Source organism: Chelonoidis abingdonii, chromosome 24, assembly GCF_003597395.2.
Source record: "Chelonoidis abingdonii isolate Lonesome George chromosome 24, CheloAbing_2.0, whole genome shotgun sequence".
NCBI classification, from domain to species: Eukaryota; Metazoa; Chordata; order Testudines; family Testudinidae; genus Chelonoidis; species Chelonoidis abingdonii.
Genome location: NC_133792.1, coordinates 5,091,999 through 5,108,490, shown reverse-complemented (window position 1 = coordinate 5,108,490; position 16,492 = coordinate 5,091,999). Strand labels below are relative to the sequence as shown.

Sequence of the window (16,492 nt, the reverse complement as noted above, 5' to 3'; positions counted from 1 at the left end):
GGCAACTTTAACAGTGATTCCAGGGGCTTCATAGGCACCTGAAAATTCTAGGACAGGGGTAGGCAACCTATGGCACATATGCTGAAGGCGGCACGTGAGCTGATTTTCAGTGGCACTCACACTGCCCGAGTCCTAGCCTCCGCTTCGGGGGGCTCTGCATTTTAATTTAATTTTAAATGAAGCTTCTTAAACATTTTAAAAACCTTATTTACTTTACATACAAAAATAGTTTAGTTATATATTATAGACTCATAGAAAGAGACCTTCTAAAAACATTAAAATGTATTACTGGCTCGCAAAACCTTAAATGAGAGTGAATAAGTGAAGACTCAGCACAGCACTTCTGAAAGGTACCGACCCCTGCTCTAGGGTTTTGGGTTTTTTTGGGTTTTTTTTTTTTGCAGATAACAACATAAATTAGCTGACAGGAGCACTGTATCTAATTCCTATATAAAGAAAGAAAAATATATATACAAACACCAAGTAAAGCCATATTTTAAGTTAATATGTACATTTAGAACAATCAGGAGATGATAACCTTGAGGTACCAGTTTTGGGCCTTAATACAAGAACTAATCACTTTAACTGGTAGATAAAATTCATGCAGAATATTTGCTCAACATCACATCAATCACCCTCAAGCACCCACATACTTCTAAAATTTTCATTTATATTAACTTCTGGGAAATTATAAACAAGCAAATATATGCACTCTTTGTATATCTCATCTCTCCTTAAAAAGTTACGCAGTCTGAAGTAGTTGAGTTTCCTCTCAAACACGGAATAACTGAAAAATTAGAGAACAAATTCCTTTTCATACTAGCTTAAAAAAAAGAAAGACGTAAAGCTTTTAAAGTGATAATTGGAAAGAAAATATTATAATAGATTGGCCAACACAGGTTTCCTATCAGCTTTAAGACACCTGAAGGGGCATTTCCAATAGATAATGTTATCACCTTTTTTCAATGGCAATATGTTTTCTTTTCCTATAAAGTTACTCAGTAATTAGAAATAAAGTTTTAAACATTGTAATCTGTTTATACAATTCATTTGATATTTCTCCTGCACAAATGCAAACACACTTCAGTTCAAGGTACTCAACGTGTAAAGATTCAAAACATAAAAACGGATTTAAAAATTGAACTTGCATTTACAAACGACTGATCTAAAAGCCTTTTTTAACCACTGGAAACTGTTCAGTCCTATCATATAATATAGAAATCCTGAGTATGTATCTACAGTGACCAAATGGGATGATTCTTAACCATGCTTTAATGAAAACATAATATGACACTATGTGTCTTAAATGTTATTAAGAAAATTTGCTCTCTAAACAATGTCATTTCATGACACACTGAAATGTTAAGAAAGTTAGTAAAGAGACCTGTTACAGACTTGGAACAACACTGTAGAATTAAGAGCCCTCCAGGAACTGTGCCAAAAATTTTAAAAAAGTCCCAGGAGTACATAGACTAATCCAAGGAAGAAAACATTTCTATTTTTTGAGTGAGAAGTAGAGGTCTGTACAAAAATTTCCTCTGACTTCCATCAGGAGCCAAGCAACTGACTTGTTTAAGGGAAGCTAGGGTGACCAGACAGCAAATGTGAAAAAACAGGACGGGGTGGGGGGTAATAGGCACCTATATAAGAAAAAGACCCAAAAATCGGGACATCTGCTCACCCTAAGGGAAGCACTGACTGTTAGACCAAAAATAAAACTGATCAGCTTTGTGGGAAAGACTTGAAGAGATCGGCACTCGACAGGTCTCTTCTCTCCGCCAAGGCTAGCTACAAACTGCTGTATCCTGGCTCTCATCCTATCAGCCGGGTAACAACGAGCTATTTACACACTGATCCCGGGGCTGCTAGCCCTGCTGCTGGCTGCAGGGACTGACTGTGGGTAGGCAGGCCCAATTGCAGATGATTTCCCTCCAATAATTGCAGGAGAATTAGCAGCTGGGTGCTAGGTGCAGTCTGGTACAAATCAAAGTGGGTTTCTAATCAGCGCACAGGCTCTCAGCCAACCAGCCGGAGGGGGCATTTGGGAACCTCATTAGACTCATACAGCAAAGGGGTTGGATCCTGGGGGCAGACAGAGCCGTACAAGCCCCAACCCCAGTCCCAGTGGGGCAGCCCCTCCAGGGGAGGCACAGCTCAGCAGATCCCCCCAGTTACACAAGACACAGCTTGCCCGCTCCTGGTCACAGAGCAGCCTACACAGTTGGGGAAACATTTCCCATAGCCTGGAGCCAGGGGATGAGGGGAGCTGCTGGTCCAGCTGCTCGGGGACAGCCCTGTGCCAACAGCAACTTCATAATCTCAGCCCACAACTAAAAGCTTTGGATTCCTCCGGCGAGAGTGCAGACCAACGAGTCGCTTTCCTGTTTGCACTCCGCTGTGGGGTGGTATGAAACTCAAGGGGGGCAGGTGCCCTCTCTGCCCATCCTCAAAGGCACCCTGCACCCCACTCCCCCACCAGCCAGTGGCTCCTCCAGCGGTCAGGTAGGCCAGACTGACACTCAGGATATTGCTAAGAGAAAAAACAACCCGAACTCTCCTGCCTTTTTGGAATGGGCCCCTGGGCCCTGTATCCATTACAAAGAAGCAGGAAATGACAAACGCCAACGTTTATAAAATCCTTTGCATAGGAGATTCCCCATCTCTTGCTCTTCCCACTCACTTGGGTCCTGGGTGCAGCTCACTGGGATCCACGTACACACTCTCGGGACGGGGTCTGAAACAACACACACAGTCTCAGCGCCCCAGCCCACACCAAGCAGGGAGAAGGGGAGTCACACCTATTGATCTCCAACTTGCTGGCACCCCATGGGGAGGCATAACCCATTCCAGCAGGACCAGACTCCTAGCTGCCATCCTGTCGTGCCATCCCATTCTCTCTCCTGCCAGCTGAAGGGCCTCACACGCAGGCCACCAGCTCAGCCATGTTAGCAGGGATAAGAAATGTGACAGAGTCACAGGGAACTCCTGTCTCCCACCTCCCTTCCTCGGGCTCTGGGGGGCAGCTCCCCATGAGCCTAGCCACGCTGGCCAAGAGGGGTCCCTCACAGCTCAGTACTTCAGTTGACTCATAAGTAGGGTGACCAGATAGCAACTCTGAAAAAGCAGGACAGAGGGTGAGGGGGTAATAGGCACCGGTACAAGAAAAAGTCCCCCAAAAGGGACTGTCCCTTTAAAAACAGGACATCTGGTCACCCTACTCAGAAGGCAAATGTCTCACACTGACCCGCCATATTCTCCCCATCCATCCCCTCAGACTTTTCCCCAATGCCCAGGGCTCTCAGTACAGCAGATATGCAAAAGAAACAAAGCCTAAGTGTCAGAGGGGAGCGGTGTTAGTCTGGATCTGTAAAAGCAGCCAAGAGTCCTGGGGCACCTTATAGACTAACAGACATATTGGAGCATGAGCTTTCGTGGGTGAATCCCCACTTCGTCAGACGCATGTCTGCTCTAATACTTCTGTAAAGCCTAAGGAAAATGTAGTCTCTTTGGGACCAGGATCTGATCTGTAAAGCATAAGCCCCCTGGCGCTGCACTGAATACAAACACAAAAGCTTGGCTGAAGCAGTGTGGGTCGCTACACACACAGGCCTGACACAAACCTAAGGAAATAATTGTTAAGCCACTTATTGGGACACGTCCTCTGCTCCTCCACCCACGAGCACACGCCGTGTCCTCGTTCTTTACACAATACGAACAATGCAAGGAAATCACACGCACACTGTTGGATTCTAAATAACTGTGTTTACTAACTAGACACAAACTTCCAGGCCTTCCACTGCAGCTCTCTCAGGTTCTCAGGACTTCTGCAGTAGAAGACAGAGAGGGCTCCCAAACCATTAAAAGGAATCCAGCCAATTCCTATAACTACAGCACACAACTTACCATTCTACAACTGCAGTACGCCACAGACCATGCACTGCAACCTTAACTCTGCCTCACTTTCACCCTTTTGAACACTTCCCCTATGCAGCTAATTTTTCCTCAACACTAGGAGTTGTGGGTGTTTGTTGTAGTTGGTTGTGTTGGGAGGAGGCAGGTTGGTCATGGCTCGTGTGGAGAAGGGTGGTGGAAGGCTGGGATCCCCGGGGGACAGAGTGAAAGCTGTGGCGCATGAGCTCTGGTGCACAGTAGTTGTGGTAATGGCCAGGTGTGTGTCTGCACTGGCAGAAGTAGGGGGTATGTACTGTTAGATGGCTCAACTTTTAATCGCCTTTGTGGGTTTGGTTCAGGCATGTTGCATGTGCAGTAACACTTAACTCTTCCATGATAATACTGTTGTGTATTAATTGCCTATGCTTTTTAATGCTTATTTGAGGCTGTGATTTGGGCGTGGAGAGGATGGACCTATGACAGTAAAAATCCAGCTACTTTTTTCTTCCAGAAGCTGTACACAAGCTACAGGATAAAAGCTCACAGAAAGCGTAGCACCTGATGGAGAAAGTTTTATATGCACCCAGCCCACTCCATGCATCAATCAGGCTTGTGTGTACTCCCAGCCCCATACATCAGTCAGGTTTCTATGCCTGGCACGTCATCTTTCAGTCAGAACGTGAATAGCAGCTACAAAAGCAAACTGAAAGCAGTAGTGTTAAACCATCTCCCACTGCACCGAATCTCTGCCAAGTGCACTGCAGACAGAGCTTTTAGCAAGGTATTGTTAGGCCTGAATAAAGATATAGCAGACAAAACCAGGTATGCCAACTTGACCAAAGTCAGGCTAACAGAGATTTCTGGGAAATCCTTGAGTGGAAAAATACTGAGAAGCAGCATATCTCACAAAGAGCTGGGAAAAACTGAGATAAGGGAGGGGCTGCATTCCTGGCATAGTACCAGCTGTGTTGTGTTAGGAACAGTTCGTTTGAAGAACTGATAAGAAACCCCAGCTTCTCAGCCCCCCTGCTTTCACTCCCTGGTTCTGTTCTTTGTCTGTTTTTAACTCCCCTACATTCCTAACTTCTGGTGCTTGTTAGGATAAGTCAATCACCTAATGCTGTAAAACATGTATACTAAAGGTGTCTAGTTTCTAGTTGTTAGAAGAAGGGGGTGGGTTGCTCAAGTGAATAATCTATGATGCGACGGAACTGTCTATATAGGCTTATACTAAGATGTAAAGAGGAAGCTGGTTCTCTCTGGAGACGAGCTGCTCTCTATTGATGTGTGCACTCTTCAATAAAGAGCTTTTGATCAGACCTTGCTGGTGTTGCCTGTCTCTCTCGTGGTCAGACAACGAACCTCACTGTCTGGGTTTGAGTTCCCGACAGTATCAGTCAGCAGGGAAAAGTAGGCCTGGCAAGGACAATGCAGACAAAGCCCAAATTTAAAGGCTTCCTACTATTTGTAACAGGGCGGCCTGGCTCCCAGCTGCCCCGGAGGACGAAGAACCCAGCCGGAGGCTGGACTGGGCGGAGCTACAGAGCTCTGAGCCCGCCCCACAAAGGGTGAAGCGCCGACCTGGAAGTATAAAGGTGGGCCCTCTGAGCTCAGTGAGGCCCCAGCGGCCGGAGCAAGCAGATGTCCCTCCGAGAGTTCGGGACTGGGAGACTCCTGCAACCCAGGGTAGCTGCCCAGAGTGGCTCGAACTTCCCCGGGCTCATTATCCAGAGGAGCTGCCGGAGCTCCCCCGGGCTCGTTATCCAGAGGAGCTGCCGGAGCTCCCCCGGGCTCGTTATCCAGAGGAGCTGCCGGAGCTCCCCCGGGCTCGCTATCCCGAGGAGCTGCCGGAGCTCCCCCGGGCTCGCTACCCCGAGGAGCTGCCGGAGCTGCCGTCCAGCCCCGGCTGGGACGAACCCATGCACCTGGACCCTGCGGAGGACGACCCCAGGATCCAGGTAAGCCCCGAGGGGGCATCGGGAAGTAGCCCGGGGGCAGCTGACCTTAGTCTGGCTGCAGCAGAACCAGAGCCAATGTCAGTGTGTTGTGGCCTGGATCCCCACTGACACAGCAGCGAGCTGCCTGCCACTGTTAGGGCCCCGGGCTGGGACGCAGAGGAGTGGGCAGGCCTGAGTCCCCCCTGCCACCCCACTCACAGGTGGCTGTCTCCCCCTCACCCCAGCGCTCAGGCCCAGAAGCCTGGGCCTCTTACGTTGTATAGACTGAATTGTTTGCTCAGCCCCTGCCTGAGGGTCTGAGTCCAGAACTGTTGTTGTCACCCCAGGTAGTAGGGCGGCCGGGCTCCCAGCCGCCCCGGGAGGGGTGAACCGCCCCCACCCCCAACTGCAGACTGCTACACTATTCAAAATGTCTGAAGAGAAACCAAACAAAAGCCACACAGAAAATTCAAAAGGCCCCCAAAACTACCCCAACTGCACCTACTTCTAGAGACAAACTGGCATTTCTGCTAGGGTCCCCGGGGGAGAATTAGTCAAAGTTCCTCAGTTCACTGGAGCAGGAGGCTCAGAGAGGGAGGGGTCCTTGGTGGAGAAGAGGAGCTGCAGCGTTCAGTGTCAGCAACACCAGTCCAAACCCGTCTTTCCACCAGCTCAGAACCCCTGTACACCAAAAAGCCAGCCAGGGTGCTGCAGATTACAACAGATGGGGAGACAAGTATCAGTCCCAAGCTTACTCCTTCTCCCTGATCCAGGGGAGAAGGGGGATTTGGCTCAGCAGCCCTATAGAGAACCCCATAAGCAACGATGCAACGTATCCCAGCCTAGCCTCAAAACCACAGCCCTGCCCCAAATCGAGCAGCAGTCCATCCTGTGTGACCTGCGATAACTGAACTGACTGAACAGTCTCCCAGTAGGGAGGAGTACATTCAGCTGAAACACCACAGGGCACTGTGCTGCAGGGACTCAGTTCTGGGGGAAGACTACAAGTAACTTCTGCTGCTAAGCAATGACTAAGGGGAAGCTCTCTAACGTAGCTGCTCTAAGACGACGGTGTCGGCTTAACTACTTCAGGCCCCCTGAGTGGCAGTAGCTCTGTCGGCAGCAGAAGCTCTCCCATTCGACATAGTGCTGTCCACACTGGCACGTACGTTGGGGTAACCTATGATGCTCAGGAGGGTGGTTTATTCCCCCCCTGAGTGACATAAGTTACGCTGACATAAGCTGTAGTGTAGACAGCCTAGAGGGGAAGTGAGAAACACCTGAAAGGTGTGAACCCCAGAGGGGGTGATGGGGACTTAGTTGGGGGCACAAGAGGTGTTGATTAGGAGGAATGGACTATAACTAAGCAAGAAAATGTGAACTGGGGAAGAACTTCCTGGCAGAGAGGACAGGGATAACCTCTTCGCACAAGCTCCATTGTTTGGGGCTTGAAACAATACACTAGAAAGTGTGCTGCAGGGAATCATCCCCCCTAGGCCCCCAGGAGAGGGGCAAGATGTGACTGTGTCTTTCCTCTCTGGAGGTATTTATTGTACACTGAACACCACATACGCGTGGCACTGACCTGAGATTGCAAGCTAAAGATCTCTACTACCTGCAGTCTGACTGTATGAAATCAGCCCCTTGCCCAATGCTCTAGCAATACTCTGTGCAGAGACAACCTTCCCTTTCCATCAGCCTGTGCCAGCTTGGACTCTGCAGCCAGGGCCTGAAATCACAGTTCCTGGGAAGACAGAGGATTCTCCTTCCCCCGCTCCAGCCATACTTACTGCCATTAACACTGTCTCTGTGTGACTTACGGGACAGCAGGGGAGTTGTTAGCTTCCTTGCCAGGTAGCCTTAAAAACAAAATATACTCATTAGCAAAGAGAGGCTGCATGGGGAGGTGATGCGAATTCCCAGAAATACACACCGTCGGGCTGCTGTGATGGAAGAACTTTGCCTTGGGAAGACTCTGGGTCACCGGCCCCTTTCCTTTCAGCCAGGAAGGTTAATAGGAACCCAGTGGACTTTGCCAATCAAGGGTCTTCAAGGTGCTGGCATGCCGTGGGCTCAGCATCCAGCACCATCCAGTGGGTGGCGGTATGGCACATGGCATTACCGGCTCCATCCTAGTGTTGATGACGCGGGACTACTGTAGCGGTCGCTCACCTTTGCCCCCTAGCCGGGCGTAGGATGAAGGCTGCTGACAGGAGCAGGATGGCGAGGGTGCACACGTTAAGAATGGCCAGCGTGGCAACAATCGCTGTAGGGGCTGCCTGGATTGGCATGCCCGGGCATTCGCACTTCTCTGACACTGTACAGACACAAGGAGTGCCCAGGTAAGGACACAGACGCAGGCTCCACAGCCTGCTTAGCTGGACTTCTCACGAGCAACCCACTCCAGGTGGCACTTCTCATAGATAGGGCCCTACCAAATTCACAGCCAGGAAAAATGTGTCACGGACTGTGAAATCTGGTCTTTTGTGTTTTTTTACCTAAACTACACAGATTTCACGGGGGAGACCAGCATTTCTCAATTTGGGGGTCCTGACCCAAAAGGTTATTTTAGAGGGGCCATGGTTTTGCCACCCTTACTTCTGCGCTGCCTTCAGAGCTGGGTGGCCAGAGAGTGGCAGCTGACTGAGGGCCCAGCTCAGCAGGCAGCAGCGCAGAAGTCAGGATGGCAATACCATACTGTGCCATCCTGACTTCTGTGCTGCTGCTGGCAGTGGCTCTGCCTTCGGAGCTGGGCTTCTGGCCAGCAACTGCCGCTCTCCAGCTGCCCAGCTCTGAAGGCAGTGCCGCAGCCAGCAGCAGCACAAAAGTAAGGGTAGCAGTTCCACGACCACCCCTACAATAATTTTGCAACTCCCCCACAACTCCTTTTTGGGTCAGGACCCCTACCACTACACTGTGAAATTTCAGATTTAAATAGCTGAAGCCATGAAATTTATGATTTTAAAAATCCATGACTGTAAAATTGACCAAAATGGACTATGAATTTGGTAGAGCCCTACTCGTGGAACCTCACAATACCACCCACCCCACACCCTATGCAGCCCAGCGTGACCTCTGCCGTATCCAGCATCGCACAGTAACCCCTCCCCCGCAACCCCCAGTGTACCCAGCCCAGCATGGCACAGTAACCCCTCCTCCCCGACTCCCACTGTACCTAGCCGAGAATGGCATGAGAACCGCTTCCCCCCTGACTCCCCCTGTACCCAGCCCTGCCTCCCCAATAACCCCTCCCCCACGACCCCCGATGTACCCAGCCCAGCCTGGCACGAGGACCTCTCCCCCATGACCCCCGCCATACCCAGTCCTGCCTCCCCAATAACCCCTCCCCCACGACCCCCAATGTACCCAGCCCAGTCTGGCACGAGGACCCCTCCCCCATGACCCCCGCCGTACCCAGCCCAGCCTTGCATGACAACCCCTCCCAACCCTCAACACCTTACCCAGCTCTGCACCTCACAAGAACACAGCAGACAGCCCTGCATTGCATGGTAATCCCCACTCCCACCCACTACGCCATATCCAACCTTCACTTCACCACAACCCTCCCTGCCCCCCACTCCGTACCCAGCCTGGCACCTCAAAAAAAACCCTTTTCTCTCCTCCCCACTATACTCAGCCTGGTCCTCACAGACCTCTGCACCCCCACCCCTGTGCCCAGCCCGACATCTCATAAGCACCCCCACCCCAATGGTGCTCATCTAAGGGTATGCGAACCCCTGGAGGTCTTCCAGGGGTACACTGACAGCTAGATATGTGCCTAGTTTTACAACAGGTACATAAACAGCACTAGTAAAGTCAGTACAAACTAAAATTTCATACAGACTCTGACTTGTTTATGCTGCTCTGGATACACTGACATGTACATACAATATTTATATGCCAATGGATTTATCTTATAATTCTATGGTAAAGCTGAGAAAGTCAGCAATGTTTCAGTAACAGGGTGGCTGTGACACTTTTGTATCTTTATGTCACAGAATCATAGAATCAAAAGGTTGGAAGGGACCTCATTAGGTCATCTAGTCCAACCCCCTGCTAAAGCCAGGACCACTTTCCCTAAACAATCCCAGCCAGGGTGCGGTCTAGCCGGACCTTAAATAGCTCTAAAGATGGAGATTCTACCACCTCCCTAGGTAACCCATTCCAATACTTCACCACTCTCCTAGTCAGAAAGTTTTTTCTATAATATACCACCTCCGCACTATCCCGCAATCTGCAACTTCAAACCCATAGATCTTGTTTCTGTCCTACCGTCACCACTGAGAACAGCCTAGCTCCCTCCTCCTTGGAGCACCCCTTCAAGTAGTTGAAGTTGCTATCAAATCCCCCTTAGTCTCTCTTCCTGCCGAGGCTAAATAAGCCTAGTTCCCTTCAGTCTCTTCGCATACAAGTCAGTGCTCCAGTCTATTATCATTTGCGCCCTCCGCTGGACTCTCTCCAATTGTTCCACATCCTTTTTTGTAGTAGTGGCGCCAAAACTGGACACAATATTCCAGATGTGCCCTCACCAGTGCGAATAGAGGGAATAAATCACATCCCTCGATCTCCTGGCAACACTCCTCCTAATACAGCCCAGTATGCTATTAGCCTTTTTGGCTACAAGAGCACACTGTAGGCTCATGTTCACTTTCCATATCTACCGTAACCCTAAGATCCTTTTCTTCAGCACTGGCTACTTAGCCAAACAGCCCCGCAGCCTGTAGCAGTGCATGGGGTTTTTCTGTCCTAAGTGCAGGACTTTGCACTTTCCTTGTTGAACTTCATGAGGTTTCTTGTGGCCCACTTCTCCAATTTGTCTAAGTCTCCCTGAATCCTATCCCTGCCCTCCAGCGTGTCCACCACCCCCCAACTTGGTGCATCTGCAAATTTACTTAATGTGCAATCTATCCCATCATCAAGATCATTAATGAAACATTGAATAAAACAGGCCCTGAGACAGACCCCTGGGGCATACCACTTTTACTGTTGCCAATAAGGAGTGTGCCATTAAACCTACCCGCTGAGCCCGTTGATTCAAACCAGTTTTCTATCATTCACAGTCCATTCCTCCAACCCATACTTCCTTAGTTTGCTGATGAGAATGCTGTGGAAACCGTGTCAAAAGCCTTACTAAAGTCAAGGTATACAACATCAAATTTGCCCCCATCCACAAAGTCCAGTCTCTCATCATAGAAAGCAATTCAGTGGTCAGGCATGATTACCCTTGGTGAATCCATGCTGAACTGCTTCTGAACACCTGTTTTTCCTCTAAGTGTTCAGGATGGATTCCTTCAGCACCTGCTCCATGATTTGTCCCAGGGATTGAGGTGAGACTGATTGGTCTGTAGTTCCTCTGATCCTCCTTTTTCCCTTTCTTAAAGATAGGATCTATATTTGCTTCCAGCTCCTTGGGACTCTCCTGTTCACTATGAATTTTCAAAGATAATGGTCAACGGCTCTGCAATCACATCAGCTAACTCCCTCAGCACCCTCGATGCATTTCGTCCGTCCTATAGATTTGTGCACGTCTAACGTCTTTAAGTAGTCCCCTAACCTGACCCTCTATCACAGTGGGCTGCTCTCCCTCCTCTCCTCTCTGTGTTCCTCCCAGTGTAGTAAGTCTGGGATTGATCCTGCCCATAAAGACTGAAGTGAAGAAGGAATTGAGTACTTACCTTTTCCATATCTTCCACCACTAGGAAACTTGCCTCACTGAGTAAGGGACCTACACCATCCCTAATCCTCTTTCGTTTGCTTACATACTTGTAAACCTCCCTTCTTATCCTTTCACATCCCTTGCTAGTTTCAACTCAAATTGCCCTTTGGCCTTTCTGATTCTATCCTGCAGCCCGAGCAATAATCTTATATGCTCCCAGCATCACTGTCCAAGCTCCATTTTTGTAAGCTCCTTCTTTTGTTTCAGCTCACACCACTGAGGTTCCCTGCTAAGCCATGCTGGGCACTTTCTACGCTTGCCTGTTCTTCTGCACATGGCGGTATGGTATTTTCCTGTGCTCTGAGCATGGTTTCTTTAAAAAAACTGCCAGCTCTCCTGGACACCCATCCCCTTCAGTTCAGCTTCCAGGAATCCTGCCCATATTTTCTTCTAAGGGAGCTGAAACCCGCTTTTCTGAAATCCAGGGTTTGCGTTCTGCTCCCTCCTTCCATCCTTTGACCAGGGTTCTGAACTCTACCATAGTATGACTCACTGCTGCCGCAGGGTTGCCGTAACACTCTTACTTCCCTGACAACTCCTTCTCTGGTATGATGTGAGGCAGAGAGAGTCGAAGACGCATACGGTCCCCCCTAGAGGTCCCAGCATTTGGTACCAGGTCCTATTGTCCACAGGATCCTCACAAAAATCATTCAGTCCTGGATTGCTGTGCACTGCTAGCTAAATTTCTCTCCACAGGCATAAGTCAGATTTGAAACTCACCCATGAAAGAACCAAGTTGCAACTGTAATCTAACTAGATTCTACTAGTTGTCTGTAAAAAGCTCATCCACCTCTCTTTCTGGTCTGGTGGTCTGTAGCAGACACCCACCATAACATCCCCCTTGTGACATTCCCTCTAAATTTAACCCAAAGACTTCAACTGGCTCATTTCCAGTTTCGTAGTGGAGCTCTGAGCATTCATACAGCTCTTTTACATACAGCGCTACTCCCCCCTCTTTCGCCCCTGCCTATCCTTCCTGAACAGCTTATACCCATCCATGGCAGTGCCCAGGTATGCGAGCTAATCCACATGTCCTGTTATGCCAATAACATCGTAATTCCCTGTCTGTGCAGTACTACTAATTTCCTTCTTGTTTCCCAGGCTCCTCGCATTTTGGTACAGGCACTTTAAAAATTCAGCCAACTGCCCTACTTTCTTTCTGCTGCTTATTTCCCTGTTGCATCTCCTCCCTGAATTGTCCCTGGTTGTTCTTTTTCCTACGCACCTCAGATATAAGGGCTTCATATTAGGACACTTAAGGCAATGAATTTGTTCCCCCACCTCCCTGATTCTGTCAGCAAGTCGATTTTCAAGTGTATGTGAAATGTCTGATTCTGTCAGCAAGTCGATTTTAAGTGATGTGAAACTTGGGGACGCGAGACCAAATCAGCCTCCTGAAAGGGGGAAAAGTTGTCTAGACAGGTTGCGAGCCACTGCCCTTGCACTGTATCCAGCCTAACGCTCACAACCACCCCAGTCTCACTACAACCACCCTTTCTACTCCCCTACACTGTGCCCAGCCCCCATACAACCTCAACAACAACACCCCGCCCGCACATACACACCCTGTTCTCAGCCTGCACCTCACTTTAACCTGAGCCACTACTCTCGCTTCTCTCACAAGTAATCACACACAGTGGAGACTGCAGCAGCCAAGAAATGCAGACTGTGTCTACAGCTGAAGCACCCCCAATAACTACAACCCCCTATCCCCGTTCACACAATGGTTACCAAGATGCAACGCTGTAATAACCAGTAAAAAAGTGACATGCAGCATCTCGCACTAAACCAAGCATGGTCACTGGGACACTGCTGCATTTCACAATTACCCCCTATATCCACAGATGCAACATCCACAACACACACAACAACACACTCAATAGAGCATCTCACAGTAACTGCGCTGCAATCTCACATGATACAAACATACGCTGACAAAGTAACATCTCAAGGCATAACCTCCTCAACCGCCACACTGCAGGTGTCACATAACCCTCCACTCACACACCTGGACATGCAGGCATTGTCACAATACCCCTCCACTAGCAACACTTTCGCACAACGCAGCATGTCAAACCTCTTGATAACACCCGTTCCAAACACATGCAACATCTTAACATGAGGACTGCAGAATGTCACAATAACCCTCCCCCACACTCCTGAAAATGTAGAGATAGTAAACAACACACCTGCCACACATCATACACATGAGGCTGCAGACAGTGTCACAATAAACCCCTCCATGACACCTTGAGCACTGCAGTCGTGTCACATAACCCTCTCGCCAACCCTGAACACTGCAGCGTGCAAATGTAAACACACCTCACACCACATGCATACACTGAGGCTGCAGACATGTCACAATAACCCCTCCTCTGCACACCTGACACTAGCAGGTGATCACAAATAACCCATCCTGCCAACCACCTGACAATAGCAGGTGTCACAAAAAAACACCTCCAAATGATACAACTGAGGCGCCAAAGCATGTCACAATAAGCCCCTCCCTGCCAACACTCTGACATACTGCAGCCGTGTCACAATAACCCCTCCCTGCCACACCCTGACACTCTGCAAGCGTGGTCAAATCCACCCTCCCACAATGCATAACTTGAGGCTGCAGCATGTCACTAATAACCCCCTCCCTGCCACAACCCTGACACTGCAGCGTTCACAAAACAACACCCTCCACATGCATACACCTGAGCTAGGCAGCATGTCAGATAACCCTCCCTGCCACACCCTGAACACTGCAGCATGTCACAATAACCGCCTCCCTGCCACACCCTGAACTTAGGCAGCATGTCACCAACACCCTCCACATCATGCATACACCTGAGGCTGCACATGTCACAATAACCCTCCCTGCCACCACCCTGACACTACAGCGTGTCACAATAACACCCTCCACACATGCATACACCTGAGGCTGCAGCATGTCACAATAACCCCTCCCTGCCACACTCTGACACTGCAGCGTGTCACAATAACCCCTCCCTGCCACACCCTGACACTGCAGCACGTCACAATAAATGAAGGCTGCTTACTTGTAACTGGTATTCAAGTGTCCTCTATATAGAGCCAGCTGAGGAGTTTGTTGGAGTTAATGTTGATTTTCAATAACTCTTTGAAGCCTGAGGAAGCTCCCAAAAGCTGGAAGCCAGGATGACCCAGGTAATTACTGTCCTGTCAGTCTGACATCAATCCTCCCGGGCAAGATAATGGAGCAATGGACACATGACTTGTGACAAAGGGGGAATGTTTGGTTTGCTTCCGTTTTCCCTACACATGGCATGGCTACCTGGGGGAGAGGGGGTTAAGTTTGCTCTCATGTCAGGCTAAGAGACACACACGTGTGCATCACCTCCCTGTCTGAGCAGCATGAAGAGTCATTGAGAAACCAGACCAACCAGGAGACAAGTGAGACAAAGCAAGCGCTGAGAATGCCTGGGCTTCCCCAGCGGAGCAAGTGATCCCATAGGCCTGTTACCATTTCCCTGGGGGTGCTCCACCCTGCCCCTCCCCGAAGCCCCACCCTCGCTCTGCCTCTTCCTGCCCTCCTCCCCCGAGGCTCTTCCCTGCCTCTTCTCACCCTCACTCTGCCCCCTCCCCCAAGGCTCCACCCTCGCTTTGCCTCTTCCCACCCCCACTTCATTCCCTCTCCGAGGCCTCCAGCTGCTGCTCTCCCTGGCAGTGTCACAATAACCCCTCCCTGTTGATCGGTGGCACTGTCCAAACTGTTGATTGGTGGCACTGTCCAACAGCTGCGGCTGGTGGATGCTAAACACCCACTAATTATTTTCTAGGTAAGTGAGCCAGAGTCCCCTCTTTTCCCCCCGCCCCAGTATGATTCTGGCTCGCTCTCTCCGTCCCCAGCAGCAGGCTGCCCCCCACCCAGGCCCTGCTGCGGGGACAGGGCCCGAGCAAGCTGGAGTCCCCTCCCCCCCGCAGCAGAGCCCAAGCAGGGAGCGGGCCCCCACTGCCTCCCCACCAGGCTCTCTCAGGCAGGTGTGGCTCTGTCCTGCTCTCCGCCTGGCTGCCAGGGAGAGCAGCCGATTTAGCCAAAGGTACCAAGGGTGGGGGAAGCGCAGGGAGAGACGGCAGAGGCCCTCTCCCTCCCTGCCCCCAGCAGGCCAATCTGGGGGGGGGGGCACTTGTCCCTCCCACAAACATCACCTCTGCAACTGACCAAGGCAGGGAGCAAATTCCACAGCACAGGAGCCCTCAGAGCTGCCCCGTCAACTGGAGCTTCTCACAAAAGAGGGGACTGCAGCTGTGGCTGTCTGGCCCAGGAGGAGAGACAATTCCTCAGAAAGGCCAGTGGCAGACAGATTGGGGCTTTATAGGTCATAACCGATGCCTTGAACTTCACCTGGAGACCCCTGGGCAGCTCCGGGAAATCCCAGGGCACTGGCATCACAGTCCCAGTGAGATGCAGCCACACCCTGGAGATGTTCTGCTCCAGCTCAGGTTTGCGTAGCTGTAAGCTGTTACCCCACACAGCGCCTTGTAGCAGTCTCATGCTGAGGGGACACAAGCCTGCATCAGCAGCAAGGTCTATAGCCAAAGGCTGCAACTTCCTAGCCAGACATAGGTGTAAACACTACCTGAGACAGTGCTGTAACCTAGGCCATCCCATCCCTAGGAGCTGCCCCAGGCTCCACCAGAACCAGAGGCAGTGCTAGCCCACCGGGGGCCTGGAGCAGGAACACGATGGGCCCACCCTGCCACCCCACCTAATAAACAGCAAACAGGGGACCCCAAGCACAGTCTGCTTATGCCCAGCGCCAGCTCTGGCCAGAACTAGTGGAGCTACTGCCTTGCTGGGCCTAGAGCTCGCACTGCCCAGCAGTGGAGAGCTCTCCTCCCCCACAATGCAGCAGGCAGCCAGTGGGGGAACTGCTGAGCAGCTGCAGCAGGGAAGGGACAATACATGCTCAGGACACTC

The 16,492-nt window shown here is 50.5% G+C and overlaps 1 protein-coding gene across 1 annotated transcript in view; it reads right to left on the bottom strand.

The window, feature by feature from the left end:
• Positions 1-15,980: 15,980 nt before the first annotated feature.
• Positions 15,981-16,492, bottom strand: part of ANAPC2 (anaphase promoting complex subunit 2) — a 48,772-nt gene continuing 48,260 nt past the window's right edge. The window contains exon 14 of the mRNA XM_075060524.1: positions 15,981-16,067. The gene's annotated coding sequence lies outside the window, so the exon portion shown is untranslated. The remainder of the gene's footprint in view (positions 16,068-16,492) is intronic.